This window comes from Asparagus officinalis, chromosome 4 (assembly GCF_001876935.1).
Source record: "Asparagus officinalis chromosome 4, Aspof.V1, whole genome shotgun sequence".
In the NCBI taxonomy this organism is placed as follows: domain Eukaryota; kingdom Viridiplantae; phylum Streptophyta; class Magnoliopsida; order Asparagales; family Asparagaceae; genus Asparagus; species Asparagus officinalis.
Genome location: NC_033797.1, coordinates 35650482 through 35659627, shown reverse-complemented (window position 1 = coordinate 35659627; position 9146 = coordinate 35650482).

The following is a 9146-nucleotide window of genomic DNA, read 5'->3' as shown; positions in this document are numbered from 1 at the left end:
GGGGGGTAGCTATGGCCTCCTTAGATCTTTGTAACAAAATGTACAAATAGTAGTAATGATAAATCATTAGGCCAATGTTTGGATTGAGTATTAATTTGAGGTTATAAGCTTTTATCATAAGCTTTTATCCTTTAAAATAAAATAGTAAGGTGATAAGTCATATGGCTATTATTTGGATTGAGTACTAATTTGAGGTAATGAGCTTTTATCCTTTAAAATAAAATAGTAAGGCGTTTACTTTGAAACTTTTGGAAAAATTAGGTCGGACTAATTAATCCTTAGGTGTTATTTGGCAACGAGTTAAGTGAGGGATTAATGAGATTTAATCCTTTCTTAACCGACCAAACAAAAAAATACAATGGTTAAAGTGAGTTAAATTTCTATAATTTGTCAAACGCAATAAATACATAAGGGTTAAGCTAACCCCTCTAGAGAGATTAAACTGAGTTAACCCCTCAAAATAAGGGTTTTACTAATACTCCTATTAAGAAGGATTAAGAGTTAACCCCTCCATTTATGAAAAATAGTCAAAATCTTAGTTAATCTCAAATACTAAAATTGATCACAATGACTAAAATAAAACTTATTTATAGGTTAATAACTTAGTCATTTGGGTTATTAAATGAGCTAACTATATTAATCATTTTTCTTAATCCCTCTTTCTTAAGCCTTTGCCAAACTGGGCCTTAAAATAAAATATTTTAACAATTCGGACTAAATAAAGGAGGGGAAGGGATGTTATTATAATCTTGAGAGTATTTTCCAATTTGTTTTAGACCACATTGACCCTTAAGTGGCCCTATATTTTCCAAGCGTTTTTTCTCTAATTAGTAATTGTTTCTCTCCTCACATTTTCTCTGTCTTTTATTTATTCACATGCGGCTTTGGTGTTCTTGGACCTGCGAACTCATTGTCGAAGGATCTCTCCTAGGGGTGTGCAATGGTCGGTTCGGTTCGGTTTTTTTCAAAATTTGAACAACCGAACCGAACCACCTATAATTCAAAACCGAACTGAATTGTTGCAAGTCGGTTCGGTGCGGTTCGGTTCGGTTTGTTCGGTTCTATCTCTCGACATATATATCTCTCTCTCTCTCCTGCTATCTCTTTAAAAGGTACTTAATGATATATTTTACAAGATTTAAGTATAGAACTATAGAAGAATTTAATTTATAATTTTCGTTCAAATGTCTCAATAGAAAAATCTCTCAGTTCATTATAGTACTAATTACAAATCATGTCTAACATAATTAAGAGGAAAGCTAGAAACCAGATTTTGAGTTTACTTTGCTTGTTTCGTTATTAAAAGCTATAATTCACTATTGAGATATGTAGAATGGTATCTTCGACATTACTATTATATCATAATCATATAGCCTTTTATAATGACAAAGTTTCAGCCATGACTTGAATAATAGAAGTGTTAATAACAAATTGAGCCAGACATGTTATATTAAAAATTCTATTCACTATAGTCTCCTAGATTATTATATGTAGTGAGTTAAATTAGTCCAGAGATAAAACATGTCACTGACCCAAACGTGACCTATATGTAAGTAATAATAAGTTGTGAGTGTATATTTATTAGTGGTAATGGAGTTATGGGCGTCACTAGGGCATTTAGTAATGCAAATGAATTGTTGTAAGTGTTGTGGGCAACCCCAGCCAGAAAAATTTTCCACCACCAGATTCTTTTAAGGGCCTGTTTGTTTCGTAAAAAATGTAGAAAGTAGGGGAAAGTGGGGGAAAGAAAATTAATATAGGAGAATTTTGATATTTTTCTCCACTTTCAGATGTTTAGTTTGTCAAAGCTATAAAAGAAAGTGGGGGAGAAAATGAGTTGTCATCATATTATTAGATGAGATGAGTAATTTTTAATGTTTTCTTCCACTTTCCTTGTTTAGATTTTTTATTGTATTTGGTTCATTCTTAAAACTAAGGGTGTGTTTGGATTTCAATGGGGTGAAGGGAAGTTAAGGGAAACTAGGTGAGAGAATGAAATGGAAGGAAAGGGGGTTTCCTTACCCTTGGTTACACCCCAATTTGGGGGTAACAAATTTTATACTATTAAGGGGTGAACCAAGGGGAACTAGGGTGAATAACTTCACCTCCTAAATGTTCCCAAACAAGGTGAGTGGTTCACCTAACTTCCCTTCTCCCTTATTCCCCTCAATCCAAACAAACTCTAAGAAAATAGATGAGAGAAGATGAGTTATCATTATATTATTGGATGATATGACCCATACTTAGGAAAATCATTTTTCTTGTTTTTTTTGGAGGAAAGGGATGGAAGGAAAATTTTAATGAGATGGGATGAGTTGTCACCATATTATTGGATGATATGAGTAATTTTTAAAGATGGTAGAAAGTGAAGAAAAATGGAGTGAGGTGAGTTGGATGAGTTGATTGATGTGACACATTTCTTGTGTTTAGCTTATTTTTAAAAGTAAGAAATGAGATGAGATGAGATGAGATGAGTTGTCACCGTATTATTGGTTGATGTGGGAGATTTGTAAGGATAGAAAATGATGAAAGTGAAGGAAAATGATGAAAGTGAAGAAAAATGGGTTTTGGAAAATAAAGGAAACGAACCAAACAGACCCTAAATTTCACCGCGTCACTATCTCTAGATCCCGTTCATGGGCACCGAGCTTACTGCCTACTCCTCAGTCTTCAAATTATTTATCCATCAACATAGTAAACTCTAGTAGAAATCCTTTAGTTAAAACCCTAATTTTGTAGTTAAGTAAATACTTATACATTTTTGAAAATAAAATTTATCATTATTTACTATTCATAACTTTAGTTTAACTTCTTTAAATTTCTTGATACTTTTTTATACAAGTGAGGTTTTTAGCTAGGTTTCTCACAGAGTATGCTTAATTAGTGCAACAGAATTACAGAAATGACTAAAAATTCATTAAATCAATTATGAATGAAGATGAGATGTGTCATTTTATTAAGTTTTCCAATTAAGATTAGAGACGCACAAACCACAAAGGGTCGACTGTAAGATGATTGGTTCCATGACTAGAAATCAAAATTAAATTGGCTTAATTTCATTTTTTGTTACAAGGACCGTGCTGAAAAGTTTCAAATTGGGCATCGCATCATGCTAGTACAAAATTTGGGTTACATTGAATGATTGGTGCATATATTAAAATGCCTCCAGTATTTGTGAAGATTTTTTTAGTAAAACTTCTTTTCCCAGGTTTCCTTTTGCCTACTTTGTTAAAGTTATTAACACATGAGTATGGTCCCATATCAGAAAGGATAAAAAAGAGCTACAAGTTTAAAATAGGAGGTAGGGTCAATATATAATAATTATAACTTTTGTGTTAAAAATTGATTTGTAGTCTTTATTTAGAACCCATTAACTCCAGTTTGGGCCCGATTGCTCCCAAACAAATGGTATTATAGAGATGTCGGGTGAACCCACAGACTCCTATATATAGGAGTGATAGGTTGGAGTATTCGAACAACGAAAGAAAAACTTAAACACACAAGAAACCCCAAATCTACCAACCAATCAAGACAAACAGCAAACAACGAGATTTAACGTGGTTCCACGCGATCAAAATGATCTGTGTACGTCCACAGGGAGAAGGAGAAAGATCATATTACTTTTGAGAAGAGATTACAAGAGGTTGAAACCACACACCCCAACAATGATGGAATATAGATCTCTCTCTCTCTCTCTCTCTCTCTCTCTCTCTCTCTCTCTTTCTCTCTTGTTATTTAAACCCATGGATTGATACAATACATAGAGATTGATTTTGCTCAATCCTATTAGAACTCTAACTTGAATCCTAATTGGATTTCCCTCTTTAATTAATTTCTTCAATCCAATCCTAACTAGGATAGTATAACTAATCCTAATTAGAGTCCAAACTCAAACTGAAACCCTCTCAGTTACTTCTCTCACTCGGTCAGCACCTTTGCTTTGTGGCATACAACATCACAATAGTTGCGGGTTAAATACTTCTCACACATGCGGCAGCAGTGTGGTCTCTCTCCAATAGCAGCAGTGGATGTTGATTGGCTGCAGGAGGCTGCTGATTGGCTACAGGAGACTGCAGCGAACACAATTGCTTGCGGGTTGTTTGCAAAAGACAGCAGCGCCCCAGCTCCTTCGGATGCATCCCTCTCAAATGATTTGAGTCATCATGAACTCAACAATCTCTACCTTGACTCACATCATGTTGAATCAATCCTTTGCGAAGATTTTCCAAAATCAACCCCCACTTTATACAACTCCCTCCCAAGAGTATTTCATCAAAGTTACCTCTGAAAGATGTTGATGAAGTCTAGAGATGCTTTGAACTTCTCTACTGGAATGACCTTTGTCATCATATCCGTCAGATTTTTCTTCATACCGATCTTCACCAGTTCGATCACCTTTTTCCTATCAATCCACTCTCGGATCTTGTGATACATGATGTCAATATCCTTCGCAAGATGAATCACGCTCTGACTATCACAATGAATAGGTACTGAATCCTGCATGATGCCAAACATCCTGACCAAACGCCACAACCACAGATCTTCTTCGATGCCTCAACTAAAGCTATGTACTCTGCATTGGTCGTCAAAAGAGCCATAGTTTCCTGTAACTCAGCCTTCTAACTAATGGCACAGTTAGAAACTGTGAATACATACCCTGTCGTTGACCTTCGCTGATCAAGGTCACCTGCGTAATCTACATCGACGTATCCATGTAGTTTATTGGATCCCTTATCCTCTAAGGAGTGAAACAATAGACCCACCTTTGCACTCCCTTGTAGATAACGTAGAATCCACTTCACTACCTCCCAATGCTGATTTCCTAGATTTAACATGAATCGACTTACTGAACTTACTGCATATGCTAAGTCATGCCTAGTGCAAACCATAGTATACATTAGCGATCCCACCACACTCACATATGGTATCTGAGACATATTTTCCTGCTCCTCAACTATTTGTGGACATTGTTTTGAGGATAATTTGAAGTGACTGGTTAAAGGAGTAGAAACCGATCGTGCTTCATCCATGTTGAACCTTTTCAACACTTTGGGAATATAATTCTCTTGGGTCAACCAAAGTTTGCCTAAAACCCTATCTCGTGTGATCTCCTTACCTAAGATCTTCCTGGCTGCTCCCATATCCTTCATGTCGAACTCCATCTTTAGCAATCGCTTGACTTCCTCGATTTGTGCCCTTTCTTTCATAACTATCAGCATATCATCCACATATAACAACAAATATGTTGGATGTCTAATCTGCCTGTAATAGACACAATCATCATACTCACATCGATTAAAGCCGGTCTTGATCATGAATGAGTCGAAGCGCTTGTACCACTGCCTCGGAGATTGTTTGAGCCCGTACAGAGACCTCTTAAGAAGACAAATCTTGTCCTCTTCACCCTCGTGAAAATATCCCTCATGCTGCTTCATGTAAATCTTCTCCTCTAATTCTCCATGCAGAAATACTATTTTGACGTCCATCTGCTCCAATTCCGAATCATATTGTGAAACAATAGCCAACAACAAACGAATAGACTCATGTTTGACTAGGGAGAAAAGATCTCTGTTAGACCCTAAGGCCGCTAGGAAAGAACCCTAGAGGGGGGGGGGGGAAGAGTGAATAGGGTTTATGCTAATCTAATCTGATTTTATGCCAATTAAAACTAATTAACAAATATATACTAGCAAGTATGATATGCTACAAGATATGTGTAAGGATATACAATATAAACAAGGGTAAACAATATGATCATGCAACAAGGCGATATAACAATATGCAAGAATAAATGCGCCAATGCCAAACCCAAACATAAGGAAATGATCACGGAGTTCGGACCTTCCGTCCTACGTCTCCGCTCCCCACTCCCGGGGAGAATCCACTACACAACCCGGTTTGGAAGTCGGAACTTCTCTACACACTTGGTTTTCTAGCTAATCGAAAACTCTACACACTTGGTTATCAAGTCAACCGACAACTCTCACAAATCCTCATAATGTACATACACAAGCTACAATCTCAAGTGTTGGTCCTCACGTATCGACTCCCTCAAGTGCTCGGAATTATCACCTCTTACTAGGCCACCGACGCCACTCCTCTTGGTATCAACTCCGTCCTCACCACACGCTCCTCTCGGTGTACAAGTATATTACAAAGTGAACTTCACAAATTAAGCACAACCAATGATTATTCTCTAAACAAGGTGAGAACTCAATTAGGCACAATTCTAAGTCACAAACCTCACAGCCCAAAATATACTATGAATGTAAATACTATTAGCTCAATAGGTTGTCTGTGAACAAAGAGATTCAATAAAAACAATTTAACTAAACTCAATATAAATCTAGCTTATGGAAATTAGAAACAAAATAATAAATAGCTAGAATGAGTTTAGAAAAACTTCTCTATAGATCAAGAGAGAGAGAGAGAGAGAGAGAGAGAGAGAGAGATGAGTTGAAGCTCAAACACCAAAGGATGATCTCTTCTTCCTCTTGTGAAATTGTCTTCACAAAACCGAAACTATTAAACAAGGCTTAAACACCTTTAAACAAACTTAAAACAAACTTTAAACCCTTGTTAAACTTTCTTAAAATATTCTCTTGGATAGTGGGAGAGATAAATACAATGGGGTATTTGTAGGCTCCCAAAACATCAGCAAAAACCCAAGAAAAAAAGACCAAAAACCCAAAAATAAACAAAACAGAAAACTAGCCGTTACTGTGCAACGACTCTCTGATAAGTCGAATTATGAGTCGACTCATGAGTCGACTTATGAGTCGGCTTATATGAGTCGACTCAGCAGAAGAAAAATCATAACTGTGCTGTACTTTGTGAGTCGACTTATGAGTCGACTCATGAGTCGACTAATGAGTCGACTGAACATGCACAGACCTAAAGTGCACAGAAAAACTCAACTTTAAACTGAGTTTAAAAATATCAAATAAATTCAGAAAAATGTAAAACTTTGAAAAATAATTGTAGACATGATAATACACATGCTACAAAAACTGGTTTTCTAAAAGGACCTCCCAAATGTAAAATATTATTATTTTACAAAATAGTTCAAAACATTAAAATATAAACACATGAGTTTTGACATTTTAGCTTAACCATGTTTTGAAACTTTACAAAATGAATATATAGACTTACATTTTAGCTTAACCATGTTTTGAAACTTTACAAAATGAATATATAGACTTAATAGAAGATGTATATCATTATTGTTAAGTCCATATACCAAGTAATAGAAGATGTATATCATTATTGTTAAGTCCATATACCAAGAAAACAATATTTTCACAAAAATACTTATTTTGCAAACTTTCAAAAAAATAAACATGATTTCATTGAACTAAATAAAATTGATATTGATGAAATCATATGTTGGCATAAAAACATGAAACAAAAATGTATTTTCCAATTATATTCAATTATTTTATATTTAAACTAGAAAAACCAAAACAATAAATATAAAATATGTAATTTCATATTTATATAAACTTGGAAACAAAAACATGTATGTATACATATACCTATATATACCAAAACTAAATTGTATATATATATATATGAAAAACAAAACTTGTGTTGTATATATATATAACTATATATATATATAGGGAAACTAATATAATATGTGTGTATATATGATTGAGCTTAAAGTACCAACACACATAATATAAACCTAAACTAATGTTACCCAAGCTTGATCTTGATCTTCATTGTAGCTCAACTTGGTAAACTTGGATGAAGCTTGTAATTAGATCTTTAACTTGATAGCAAGGCTTCACTCCACTATTCCGCCAACCTCCATTTGATATGATCGTTATGGCGCAATTTCATCCATCCTCCAACTTATTGTTTGTCTACAAAATACAAACACTAGATAAATAATATTAGATGTAAATTGTTTGTTAAATCATCATCAAAACAAAAAGGTCAACAATCTCATTGTAGTCCACTTATTCCTTCTGAGCATATATCCTTTGGCAACCAACATTGCCTTGAATTGCTCACCATCTTTCTTCCGAAAGATCCAATTACAACCAATCGCCTTTGAGCCTCTTGGAAGATTGACGAGAACCCACGTCTGATTCTTCTTCAAAGACTCCATCTCCTGTTCCATGGCTGTAATCCACCTGTCAAGATCATCGGCTTCAACGACCTCTCTGTAGCTACATGAGTCTCCAGCTTCTGTAAATAAAGCAAAATATACGTGATCATCGTCTTCCCAACCATATCTAGCAGGTGTCACTACTGTACGGCTCGAACATCTCAATGTTATTAGCTGCTCCTCCTATGTAGTAGCTCTGTCTCCATTGCCAGTTGGAGTCTCATTGGTAGACCCGCTAAGGCTTGTAGGGCTTTCCGAAAACTCCACCTCCTATACCCAAGAATCTATAGAAATATCTGGAGCTCCACCTTACGCCTTGTCTTCTGTCTTCGAATATGCTCGCATGATAGACTCTTCATCAAAGACCGCATCTCTACTGGTAAAGGCACTATAAGTTTCAGGATCCTATAATCGGTACCCTTTGACTCCAGAAGTGAATCCTATGAAGATACACTGTCTCGACTTGGACTCTAGCTTGTTTCTCTTCTGACTGTCTACAAGACTATACGCTGGACAACCAAATATGCGTAAAGTCGAGTAGTCCACTGATTCTGCTTACCATATCTCCTCTGGGATGGCTATAGATGGTGACCTGTTAACCAAATAACACGCATGATTTACTGATTCTACCAAAAACCATTCGTACATTTCTGCTTGTAGCAAGAGACTATGGGCTCTTTCCATTAGTGTCTGATTCATGTGTTCAGCTACTCCGTTCTATTCTGGTCGTCTTGACACACTTAACTAATGCTGGATGCCTTCATTAGTCAAGTACTCTTTGAATTCCCCAGAGGTATACTCACCCCCATTATTTGACCTCAAGACTTTCAAGTTCAGCCCCTTCTGATTTTCCACCAACATCTTCCACTCCTTGAACTTCTGAAAACCTTAGACTTCTGCCTCAAGAAATAGACCCAAAGCTTCATGAAGAAATCATCAATGAAGGTAATATAATACCTCGCACTCCCAATGGATGTCTTCGGTGAGGGCCCCTACACATAGGGGTGTCCAATTGGGCATGTGGCTGGCT